Source organism: Oncorhynchus masou, chromosome 11 (assembly GCF_036934945.1).
Source record: "Oncorhynchus masou masou isolate Uvic2021 chromosome 11, UVic_Omas_1.1, whole genome shotgun sequence".
Classification (NCBI taxonomy): domain Eukaryota; kingdom Metazoa; phylum Chordata; class Actinopteri; order Salmoniformes; family Salmonidae; genus Oncorhynchus; species Oncorhynchus masou.
Window position 1 is genome coordinate 23597224 of NC_088222.1, and position 13327 is coordinate 23610550.

The following is a 13327-nucleotide window of genomic DNA, read 5'->3' on the forward strand; positions in this document are numbered from 1 at the left end:
TATCTAATCCCTATTATGCTCCTGCAGGTTCAGAGCCCTTTGAGGCAGAGACTGCTGGCTGTTTCAGTGCAGACAACAGGAGACAGAGAGAGACACAGAGAGCATTTTAACAGGGTATGATAGGCATGTTTCAACTCTGCAAGGTCTAGAAGCAAAGTACATGAGACTACAAGATTTACTCACTGAGCTGTCCTCCAGTACCGGAGGTGGAGGCACATGGATGATCTGCAAAGATGGAAAAAGAAACTGAATCATAATCATGAAAAAATATTTTTTTCCATTGGCATACTGGCAGCGTCTCTGCTGGGGTACAGGAAATTAGTTTGAATTTGAGTGTTTGATAATGAGAGAATGTAGATAACACTCTGTCATCAAACCAGTGGCTAGTGAAAGTCTACAGTACACACCCCTTGCACGGTCTTTACAGAGGCTTTATTTTTTGTATTGTCATGCAGAATTACTTAACAGCCTTACTGCAAACAAAATGGATGATTTGGAATGGATTTTTGGAGTGAATGCAATGTTGTTGATCCTCTTTATTTTCAAGTGTTGTGGCGGCAACATCATGTTATGTGCACGCTTGTCACCGGCAGGGACTGGGGAGTTTCTCAGGATAAAAAAAAAACATGAAAGGAGCAAAGCGCCAAATCAAATGTTGTTGGTCACATACACATGGTTAGCAGATGTTAATGTGAGTGTAGCAAAATGCTTGTGCTTCTAGTTCCGGCCATGCAGTAATATCTAGCAAGTAATCTAACAATTTCACAACAACTACCTTATTTATACACACAAGTGTAAAGGAATGAATAAGAAAATGTACATATAAATATATGTATGAGCGATGGCCGAACGGCATAGGCAAGATGCAGTAGATGCTATAGAGTACAGTGTATACATATGAGATGAGTAATATAGGGTATGTAAACATTATATAAAGTGGCATTGTTTAACCTCTTGATGCTATGGGGGCGCTATTTCATTTTTGGATGAAAAACGTTCCCGTTTTAAACAAGATATTTTGTCACAAAAAGATGCTCGACTATGCATATAATTGATAGCTTTCGAAAGAAAACACTCTGACGTGTCCAGAACTACCAAGATATTTTCTGTGCGTGCCCTAGAACGTGAGCTTCAGGGAAAACCAAGATGAGACGGCATCCAGGAAAAGAGCAGGATTTTTGAGGTTCTGTTTTCCATTGTCTCCTTATATGGCTGTGAATGCGAGAGGAGTGAGTCAACCCTTTCTGTCGTTTCCCCAAGGTGTCTGCAGCATTGTGACATATTTGTAGGCAGATCATTGGAAGATTGACCATAAGAGACCACATTTACCAGGTGTCCGCCCGGTGTCCTGCGCCGAAATTGGTGCGCAAAAGTCAGCTGCCAGTATTTTTCCATGGGATTCAGAGAGGAAAGCAAGCTTCCACGAACGATATATCAATGAAGAGATATGTGAAAAAACACCTTGAGGATTGATTCCAAACAACGTTTGCCATGTTTCGGTCGATATTATGTAGTTAATTCGGAAAAAGTTTGACGTTGTAGGTGACTGAATTTTCGGTTCGTTTGGTAGCCAGATGCAATGTAGAAAACGGAACGATTTCTCCTACACACAGACGCTTTCAGGAAAAACTGCTCATTTGGTATGTAACTGAGAGTCTCCTCATTGAAAACATCAGAAGCTCTTCAAAGGTAAATGATTTTATTTATTTGGTTATCTGGTTTTTGTGAAAATGTTGCGTGCTAAATGCTACTCAAAATGCTATGCTAGCTTTGCATACTCTTACACAAATTAGTCAATTTCTATGGTTCAAAAGCATATTTTGAAAATCTGAGATGACAGTGTTGTTAAGAAAAGGCTAAGCTTGAGAGCAGACACATTATTTTCATTTTATTTGCGATTTTCAGAAATCGTTAACGTTGCTTATGCTAATGAGCCTGAGGCTTTAGTCACGATCCCGGATCCGGGATGGGGAGTTCCAAGAGGTTTTAAAGTGACTAGTGATACATTTATTACATCCAATTTGTAATTATTAAAGTGGCTAGAGATTTGAGTCAGTATGTTGGCAGCAGCCACTCAATGTTAGTGATGGCTGTTTAACAGTCTGATGGCCTTGAGATGTTTTTCAGTCTCTCGGTCCCAGCTTTGATGCACCTGTACTGACCTCGCCTTCTGGATGATAGCAGGGTGAACACCCGTGGCTCGGGTGGTTGTTGTCCTTGATTATTTTTTTGGCCTTCCTGTGACATAAGGTGGTTTAGGTGTCTTGGAGGCCAGGTAGTTTGCCCCCAGTGATGCGTTGTGCAGACCTCACTACCCTCTGGAGAGCCTTACGGTTGTGGGCGGAGCAGTTGCCGTACCAGGTGGTGATACAGCCCGACAGGATGCTCTCGATTGTGCATCTGTAAAATTTTGAGTGTTTTTGGTGACAAGCCAAATTTCTTTAGCCTCCTGAGGATGAAGAAGCGATTTTGCGCCTTTCTTTACCACACTGACCATTTGTTTGTCCGTGATGTGTATGCCGAGGAACTTAAAACTTTCCACCTTCTCCACTACAGTCCCATCGATGTGGATAGGGGTGTGCTCCCTCTGCTGTTTCCTGAAGTCCACGATCATCTCCTTTGTTTTGTTGACGTTGAGTGTGAAGTTGATTTCCTGACACCACACTCCGAGGGCCCTCACCTCCTCCCTGTAGGCCGTCTCGTCGTTGTTGGTAATCAAGCCTACCACTGTAGTGTCGTCTGCAAACTTGATGATTGAGTTGGAGGCGTGCATGGCCACGCAGTCATGGGTGAACAGGGAGTACAGGAGAGGGCTGAGAACGCATCCTTGTGGGGCCCCAGTGTTGAGGATCAGCGGGGTGGAGATGTTTTCCAGGACCCAGTTGCATAGGGCGGGGTCGAGACCCAGCGTCTCGAGCTTAATGACAAGTTTGGAGGGTACTATGGTGTTGAATGCTGAGCTGTAGTTGATGAACCACATTCTTACATAGGTATTCCTCTTGTCCAGATGGGTTAGGGGAGTGTGATTTGCGATTGAGTCGTCTGTGGACTTATTGGGGCGGTAAGAAAATTGGAGTGGGTCTAGAGTGTCAGGTAGTGTGGAGGTGATATGATCCTTGACTATTCTCTCAAAGCACTTCATGATGACGGAAGTGAGTGCTACGGGGCAATAGTCGTTTAGCTCCGTTACCTTCGCTTTCTTGGGAACAGGAACAATGGTGGCCCTCTTGAAGCATGTGGGAACAGCAGACTGGGATAGGGATTGATTGAATATGTCCGTAAACACACCAGTCAGCTGGTCTGCACATGCTCTGAGGACGCGGCTAGGGATGCCGTCTGGGCCGGAAGCCATGCGAGGGTTAACACGTTTAACTTCTCTGGAATATGTCAACAGCCAGTGAAATTGCAGGGCGCCAAATTCAAAACAACAGAAATCCCATAATTAAAATTCCTCAAACATACAAGTATTATACACCCTTTTAAATATAAACTTCTTGTAAATCCAGCCACAGTGTCCAATTTCAAATAGGCATTACGGCGAAAGCACACCAAATGATTGTTAGGTCAGCACCTCGTCACAGAAAACCATACAGCCATTTTCCAACCAAGGAGAAGGCTCACAAAAGTCAGGAACAGCGATTAAATTAATCACTAACCTTTGATGATTTTCATCAGATGGCACTCACAGTACTTCATGTTACACAATAAATGTGTGTTTTGTTCGATAAAGTTAAACTTTATGTCCAAAAACCTAATTTTAAATTGGTGTGTCATGTTCAGAAATGCATTGTCTCAAACAAACATCCGGTGAAAGTGCAGAGAGCCACATCAAATTACAGAAATACTCAAAATAAACATTGATAAAAGATACAAGTGTTATGCATTGAATTATAGATAAACTTCTCCTTGATGCAACCGCTGTGTCAGATTTCAAAAAGGCTTTACAGCGAAAGCACACCTTGCGATTATGTTAGGTCAGCACCTAGCCACAGAAAAACATACAGCCATTTTCCAAAGAAGGAGAGGTGTCACAAAAGTCAGAAATAGCGTAATAAATATTCACTTACCTTTGATGATCTTGATTGGAATGCACTCCCAGGAATCCCAGTTCCACAATAAATGTTTGTTTTGTTCGATAAAGTCCATAATTTATGTCTAATACCTCCTTTTTGGTTGCGTGTTTAGCCCAGTAATCCAAATGCTCAATGCATCAGACGAAAAGTCCAAAAAGTTATATTACAGTCAGTTGAAACATGTCAAACGATGTATAGAATCAATCTTCAGAATGTTTTTATCATAAATCTTCCATAATGTTTCAACCGGACAATTCTTTTGACTTTAGAATTTAAAAGGAACGCAGCTACCTCTCACGGCCACATGCATGACTTAGCTCATTGCATTCTGCCAGACACCTGACTCAAACAGCTCTTATTCGCTCCCCCTTCATAGTAGAAGCCTGAAACAAGGTCCAAAAGACTGTTGACATCTAGTGGGAGCCGTAGGAAGTGCAATATGACCCCATATACACTGTATATTCGATAGGCAAAAACTACAAACCTCAATTTCCCACTTCTGGGTTTGATATTTTCTTAGGTTTTTGCCTGCCATATGAGTTCTGTTATACTCAGACATCATTCAAACAGTTTTAGAAACTTCAGTATTTTCTATCCAAATCTACTAATTATATGCATATTCTAGCGTTTGGGCCTGAGTAGCAGGTAGTTTACCAAGCTACTCAATACTGCCCCCCCATTCCCAAAGAAGTTAAATGTTTTACTCACGTTGGCTGTGGTGAATGAGAGTCTGCAGGTTTTGGTAGCGGGCCGTGTCGGTGGCACTGTATTGTCCTCAAAGCAAGCAAATAAGTTGTTTAGTTTGTCTGGGAGCGAGACATCAGTCTGCTACGGGGCTGGTTTTCTTTTTGTAGTCCGTGATTGCCTGTAGACCCTGCCACATTCCTCTCATGTCTGAGCAGTTGAATTGCGACTCTACTTTGTGTCAATACTGACGCTTAGCTTGTTTGGTTGCCTTGCGGAGGGAATAGCTACACTGTTTGTATTCGGTCATGTTTCCGGTCGCCTTGCCTCTGTGCTTTCAGTTTTGCGTGAATGCTGCCATCAATCCACTGTTTCTGGTTGGGGAAGGTTTTAATAGTCGCTGTTGGTACAACATCACCGATGCACTTGCTAATAAACTTGCTCACCGAATCAGCATATACATCAATGTTGTTGTTCGACGCTATCCGGAACATATCCCAGTCCTTGTGATCGAAGCAATCTTGAAGCGTGGAATCAGATTGGTCGGATCAGCGTTGAACAGACCTGAGCACGGGTGTTTCCTGTTTTAGTTTCTATCTATAGCCTGGGAGCAACAAAATGGAGTAATGGTGAGATTTGCCGAAAGGAGGGCGAGGGAGGGCTTTGTATGCGTCACGGATGTTAGAGTAACAATGATCCAGATCCAGGTTAAATGTTAGAGGAAAACCCACCGTAGTATTCTGAGAACCAAACCCTGGGATAGTTTTATTTTACAGTCAGACAATTACACGCATTTTAATGCCGAAGACACACCAGACTGGCTTTCCGAGGTGGTGAGTGTTCCTGAATGGACTAGTCTCAGCCCTGACTTAAATCTGCTTGAAAATCAGAGACGTGGTTTGAATATTGCTGTCCTACAATTATTCCCAACCAAATTTACTGAACTTGAGCAATTTTTACAAAAACAAGAGATATACAATGAGTATTAAGAACTGAAAGCTATGATCCCTTATTGATCTCACTTGTTAAATCCACTTCAGTCAGTGTAGGTGAAGGTGAAGAGCCCGGTTAAATAAGGATTTTTAATAAGCCTTGAGGCAATTGATACATGACTTGTGTATGTGTGCCATTCAGATGGTGAATGGGCAACACAAAATATTTAAGTGCCTTTTGAACAGGATATGGTAGTAGGTGCCAGGCGCAGAGGTTTGTGTCAAGAACTGTAACGTTTCTGAGTTTTTCATGCTCAACAGTTTCCCATGCGTATCAAGAGTGGTCCACCACCCAAAGGACATCCAGCCAACTTGACACAACCGTGGGAAGCATTGGAGTCAACATGGGCCAGCATCCCTGTGGAATGCTTTCGAGACCTTGTAGAGTCCGTGCCCCGACTCAATATTAGGAATGTGGTACTAACATTTGGTATGCTCGGTGTATGTTGTCCTAAGAGATGTGCAAAGTTTGTAGAATCTTATTCAAAATTATACACAGCTGTAATGGATGTCAGTATTAACTCTGGGGTGTGAAAAAATATAAATTTGAATCCCTTTTTAGATGTAATTTTAAAGCTGCAAAACATGAAGAATGTGCAAGGGGTGTGTAGACTTTCACTAGCGACTATATTCATTTTTTGTATGTTTGTTTTTAGAGGTACTGTAGATGAAACACAATCTCATGAACAAATACTGCTGTGTACTGCAATATCCTAATGCACACACACTTCACGAAATGATTACAAAAAGTATCTCCTCATGGACTTTCGTTGGGACAAGATGGCTGACGTACCACTGTGCAGCAGAGAGGCCAGAACCACCAGAGCAGAGCCAGCGTCAGGAGGAGCAGCAGGATGAGCAGAGCTATGGCCAAAAATGTCCCGTCAGACTGGGGGAGGCCGAGAGAGGAAATAAGGTCAGAACCAGGTGTACGTAAACTAAAATCTGTGCTTGAACACAAGCTATATTACTCCCCTGGAATAGACATGGAAGAGTACAGCACTAAAATGAGCCAAACAATTAGAAGCACAACACTGTGTAGAGAAGTGGTGAGGGGTTGATACTTACACAGCTGACAGAGGTGATGGTGACAGAACTAGATATGAAACTCAGGCCATTGTTCATACTGACGTGGAGGGTAGCTGCCCTGAGGGAGGTGAGAGGAAGGTGAGGTGACTGCACTGCTCTAATATCCTTCAATACATCTCTGTTTTAATTTCAGAAACCGACTGCTTTTCTGATTAAATACAGTTAGTCAGAAGTTTACATACACCTTAGCCAAATACATTTAAACTCAGTTTTTCACAATTCCTGTCATTTAATCATAGTAAAAAATCCCTGTCTAAGGTCAGTTAAGATCGCCACTTTGTTTTAAGAATGTGAAATGTCAGAATAATATTAGAGAGAATTATTTATTTCACCTTATATTTCTTTCATCACATTCCCAGTGGGTCAGAAGTTTACATACACTCACTTAGTATTTGGTAGCATTGCCTTTAAATTGTTTAAGTTGGGTCAAACGTTTCGGGTAGACTTCCACAAGCTTCCCACAATAGTTGGGTTTATTTTGGCCCATTCCTCCTGACAGAGCTGGAGTAACTGAGTCAGGTTTGTAGGCCTCCATGCTCGCACACACTTTTTCAGTTTTGCCCACAGATTTTCTATGGGATTGAGGTCATTGCTTTGTGATGGCCACTCCAATACCTTGACCTTGTTGTATTTAAGCCATTTTGCCACCATTTTGAAAGTATGCTTGGGGTCATTGTCCATTTGGATGACGCATTTGCGATCAAGCTTTAACTGATGTCTTGAGATGTTGCTTCAATATATCCACATAATTTTTTTTGCGTACTATTGTTTGTACAGATGAACGTGGTACCTTCACGCGTTCGGAAATTTATCCCAAGGATGAACCAGACTTGTGGAGGTCTACAATTTGTTTCCTGATGTCTTGGCTGATTTCCTTTGATTTTCCCATGATGTCAAGCAAAGAGGCACTGAGTTTGAAGGTAGACCTTGAAATACATCCACAGGTACACCTCGAATTGACTTAATGTAAATTAGCCTATCAGAAGCCTCTAAACACATGACATACTTTTCTGGAATGTTCCAAGCTGTTTAAAGGCACAGTCAACTTAGTGTATGTAAACGTTTGACCCACTGGAATTGTGGTACAGTGAATTATAAGTGAAATAATCTGTCTGTAAACAATTGTTGGAAAAATTACTTGTCATACAGAAAGTAGATGTCCTAACCGACTTGCGAAAATTATAGTTTGTTAACAAGAAATGTGTGAAGTGGTTGAAAAATGAGTTTTAATGACTCCAACGTAACACGGAACACCAACCGGCTGCGCACGTGCACCATTGTGCATACATTTTATTTTGTCCCCCCACACCAAACGCGATCTCGACACACAGGTTAAAATATCAAAACAACCTCTAAACCAGTTACATTAATTTGGGGACAGGTCGAAAAGCATTAAACATTTATGGCAATTTAGCTAGTTAGCTTGCACTTGCAAGCTAATTTGTCCTGGAATATAAACATTGAGTTGTTATTTTACCTGAAATGCACAAGGTCCTCTACTCCGACATTTAATCCACACATAAAACGTTCAACCGAATCGTTTCTAGTCATCTCTCATCCTTCCAGGCTTTTTCATCTTTGAACTTATATGATGATTGATAAATAGTAAATAGTATTACCACACCAACTGGCAGCATAGTTTGTCTTTCAATCACCCACGTGGGTATAACCAATGAGGAGATGGCACGTGGGCTACCTTCTTCTATAAACCAATGAGGAGATGGGAGAGGCAGGACTTGCAGCGCGATCTGTATCGGAAATGTGCGCGTGGGCAATGTGGGTGCAATAATTGAATAACATAGATTTCTAAATTCATTTTGCAATGCTCGCGTCGCATGTGGTCAGCCTATAAGTGTATGTAAACTTCCGACTTCAACTGTATGTCTTGAAAGAAAAGGTGTAATTGTGAGTAATGGGTATGTAAAATAATATATACAGTGGGGCAAAAAAGTATTTAGCCAGCCACCAATTGTGCAAGTTCTCCCACTAAAGAAATATAAGAGAGGCCTGTAATTTTCATCATAGGTACACTTCAACTATGACAGACAAAATGAGAAAAAAAAATCCAGAAAATCACATTGTAGGATTTTTAATGAATTTCTTTGCAAATTATGGTGGAAAATAAGTATTTCGGTCACGTACAAACAAGCAAGATTTCTGGCTCTCACAGACCTGTAACTTCTTCTTTAAGAGGCTCCTCTGTCCTCCACTCGTTACCTGTATTAATGGCACCTGTTTGAACTTGTTATCAGTATAAAAGACACCTATCCACAACCTCAAACAGTCACACTCCAAACTCCACTATGGCCAAGACCAAAGAGCTGTCAAAGGACACCAGAAACGAAATTGTAGACCTGCACCAGGCTGGGAAGACTGAATCTGCAATAGGTAAGCAGCTTGGTTTGAAGAAATCAACAGTGGGAGCAATTATTAGGTAATGGAAGACATACAAGAACACTGATAATCTCCCTCGATCTGGGATCCACGCAAGATCTCACCCCGTGGGGTCAAAATGATCACAAGAACGGTGAGCAAAAATCCCAGAACCACACGGGGGGACCTAGAGAATGACCTGCAGAGAGCTGGGACCAAAGTAACAAAGCCTACCATCAGTAACACACTACGCCGCCAGGTACTCAAATCCTGCAGTGCCAGACGTGTCCCCCTGCTTAAGCCAGTACATGTCCAGGCCCATCTGAAGTTTGCTAGAGAGCATTTGGATGATCCAGAAGAAGATTGGGAGAATGTCATATGGTCAGATGAAACCAAAATAGAACTTTTTGGTAAAAACTCAACTCGTCGTGTTTGGAGGACAAAGAATGCTGAGTTGCATCCAAAGAACACCATACCTACTGTGAAGCATGGGGGTGGAAACATCATGCTTTGGGGCTGTTTTTCTGCAAAGGGACCAGGACGACTGATCCGTGTAAAGGAAAGAATGAATGGGGCCATGTATCGTGAGATTTTGAGTGAAAACCTCCTTCCATCAGCAAGAGCATTGAAGATGAAACGTGGCTGGGTCTTTCAGCATGACTATGATCCCAAACATACCGCCCGGGCAACGAAGGAGTGGCTTCGTATGAAGCATTTCAAGGTCCTGGAGTGGCCCAGCCAGTCTCCAGATCTCAACCCCATAGAAAATCTTTGGAGGGAGTTGAAAGTCCGTGTTGCCCAGCAACAGCCCCAAAACATCACTGCTCTAGAGGAGATCTGCATGGAGGAATGGGCCAAAATACCAGCAACAGTGTGTGAAAACCTTGTGAAGACTTACAGAAAACGTTTGAACTCTGTCATTTCCAACAAAGGGTATATAACATAGTATTGAGAGAAACTTTTGTTATTGACCAAATACTTATTTTCCAACATAATTTGCAAATACATTAATTAAAAATCCTACAATGTGATTTTCTGGATTTTTTTCTCTCATTTTGTCTGTCATAGTTGAAGTGTACCTATGATAAATTACAGGGCTCTCTCATCTTTTTAAGTGGGAGAACTTGCACAATTGGTGGCTGACTAAATACTTTTTTGCCACACTGTATGTTTATCTTAGCGTTTCATGAGTATGGTTTGGCATGCATCAATTAAAGCAGTGAGGATGTGAAAGTTAAACAGTCACTTACGTCCCCTCCTCCTCCAATACTGGAGCTGGGCACAGCAGGTAGGTGTCTCTCACGACCAATGGTCTTTTCACTATGAGATTATAGAAGAGAATGCATTGTATTATGTGTGTATATGAATACCTAATACTGTGGATAATGTGCCTCATTATAAATCCCATGCAGTAGCTATGCATCCAGCTAGAGGTGCATGAAAATAAAATCTAAAATAAAATCAACAAAATACAGTTAAGTAGCTAATTCATTACCAAACTGTGCTATTAATTTAACTATTTGTTTTAGTTAAAGTATCATAGTTTCAAATAGTTGTAGATCAAAGAGTGCTTCAAAGACTATAGTTGAAATGTAAATACTTTGAGACAAGTTGTGAAAATTCCTTTCTTTTTGTTGTCTTTGTGGCCCTTTACTTGTGGAAAAGGAAGTAACTGAAATCTTTCAGAGTGAGTGTGGTTTATTTACCCTGGCCGAGAGAACTTCCAGTGTGTGCATATGGCACATAAGATCAACATTCCTTCTGTACATCTGAGAAGCCTTAAGTATTCAACCAGATGAATTAAAGTGAGGACGTGTGTGTGTGTGTGTGTGTGTGTGTGTGTGTGTGTGTGTGTGTGTGTGTGTGTGTGTGTGTGTGTGTGTGTGTGTGTGTGTGTGTGTGTGTGTGTGTGTGTGTGTGTGTGTGTGTGTGTGTGTGTGTGTGTGCGCGAAGAAAGACAGACCAGAACTCATTAGGATTTGTAATAACAGTGGGAATGCTATAACCCCATCTTGCTTGTGGCTAAATCAAACGTAGCCCCATTTCGCATAATGCCTCAGGAAAGAATGTAGAAATGTTTCTTCAGTGTAAAGAATTGGACTACTCTACTGAATATTGCTTGTCAAAGGATATTATTGCAAGTCCCTTATCCATGGAACTTTTGGAGATTCTAGATGAAATAAACCCTTGCCCTTAAAGCTTCAGAGAGCCTTCTACCTAGCTTATCAGAGACACTGAGGCAACAGCAGATGTGCTAGATCAGTTTTGGATGAGTGAACGGAACAAAGAAACCTAATTAAATCTCCAACTCAGATCTGTGCACTGCTGCCGACTCCATTGGTGTTGAATTTGCAACCAGACAGTGGTTTGCAACTTTTGAGCGAGGGTAATCTCTTGCATCAAAATATTTGTAGTCCTTTCTTGGTCCAATGTTCTGTCATGTGTAGGGCACCTTGTGGGATACTGCTGTTCTACATTGGCTCAATTAAATGGTTAGGTAAGGAATAGAAGACAGGCAGAAATTGTCTTGAGAACCCAACTGGTGCCTGTTTGATCTAATGAGCTTTCTTTCAGGCTCATTCCTTTAGGTTCTTTCATTCAGGATGTTTGAAATCCTTCTCTTTTGTATTTGCCTGTTTCATAGTCACAGTCGATATCAGCCAACTCACTGTGACATTGCTGAAACATATCTTTCTAAGCCTCATTAGAAATTAGAAATCCAGATCATTCAAATCAGGGGTGTTACTGATGGGATTCATTAAGGTTAATGGTCGGTAAATTGTAGATACCGTAACTTCCACTTACTCAAAGTGAGAGTGTCGTTGATGCGGAAGCTACAAAGGACCTTCCCCACCTCGCGGGCATGTGAGAAACCATTTCCTTTCACTACCACCTGGAAGGACTCTAAGGAGGGATGAAAGGGAGAGAACAATCATCGATGCCATGTGTTCACCTTGATAATCATAAGTAAATTGGAATTACAGTTGATAATGATATTTTCAAATCCTTAATCCAAAAGCTTCCCAATTATCCATAACGATACATCCCACTGGGCACACCATGTCATTTCAACGTGAATAATTGGGTAATATTTGGTAGATGCATTGATCAATGCGGGCGGCAGGGTAGCCTAGTGGTTAGAGCGTTGGACTAGTAACCATAAGGTTGCAAGTTCAAACCCCCAAGCTGACAATGTACAAATCTGTCGTTCTGGCCCTGAACAGGCAGTTAACCCACTGTTCCTAGGCCGTCATTGAAAATAAGAATTTGTTCTTAACTGACTTGCCTAGTTAAACAAAGGTAGAAAATGAGATTCCAAACTTTTTTCATCCACTCAAAAAAATGTTTTTTTGAATTCCCAACGTGTTATCACTATCACTATCACTATCAATGCACCTTCTACCATCTAAAAGCACAATTCAATTCCAATGGAAAATCCATATCTGATTTCTGGTTTAGTTGTCACCTAAATGTGTTATCAATGCACTTTCAACCATTTAAAAGCACAACAACATTTAAATGGGAATTCAATGTCAGATATTTTGTTTATTTATACAACAACTTCATGTGTTATCAATGTGCGTCATCTAATAGCACAACCAAATGACCTGGAATGCAATTGAAATTGCATTAAACTACATGGTGCAAGTGATCAATGCCATATGAGATTCTGTTCAGATAACTGTAGCAATTGTGGAGATTTCCACAGAACTGCGACCCTGAACATGCACGATTTCTATGATTACATAAGAAAACATTTTACAGGAACCTCAATGTGCATGGATGTGTTACACATTTTAAGCTTGGATAAATACTGTTACATTAGTTTGTACGATAGCCTTAACATTAAGCTATTTACTGTCTTACAAAAGTAATATTGAATTTTGTTTGGTTGACAATGCAACCAAATAAAATCATTTAAAGGAGATGTATCTATTACTTGGATAGTTCAATCTGAGCCACTGGCTTAATCTGCTTATTTTATTGTATTTTTTAAACTTTTATGAGCTTGAAACCCTAGGCCTATATGTATTGTCTATTTTTAGAATGTAAACAATAGCTGTTGATGATTTCCCAAATGCTATATACTGTAGGTCTAAATATGGTTACATATCA

General features: G+C 41.0%; 1 pseudogene; it reads right to left on the minus strand.

Moving 5' to 3' along the window:
- LOC135548357 (anthrax toxin receptor 1-like) overlaps positions 1 to 13327 on the minus strand; it is a 49776-nt pseudogene that overhangs the window by 17372 nt on the left and 19077 nt on the right.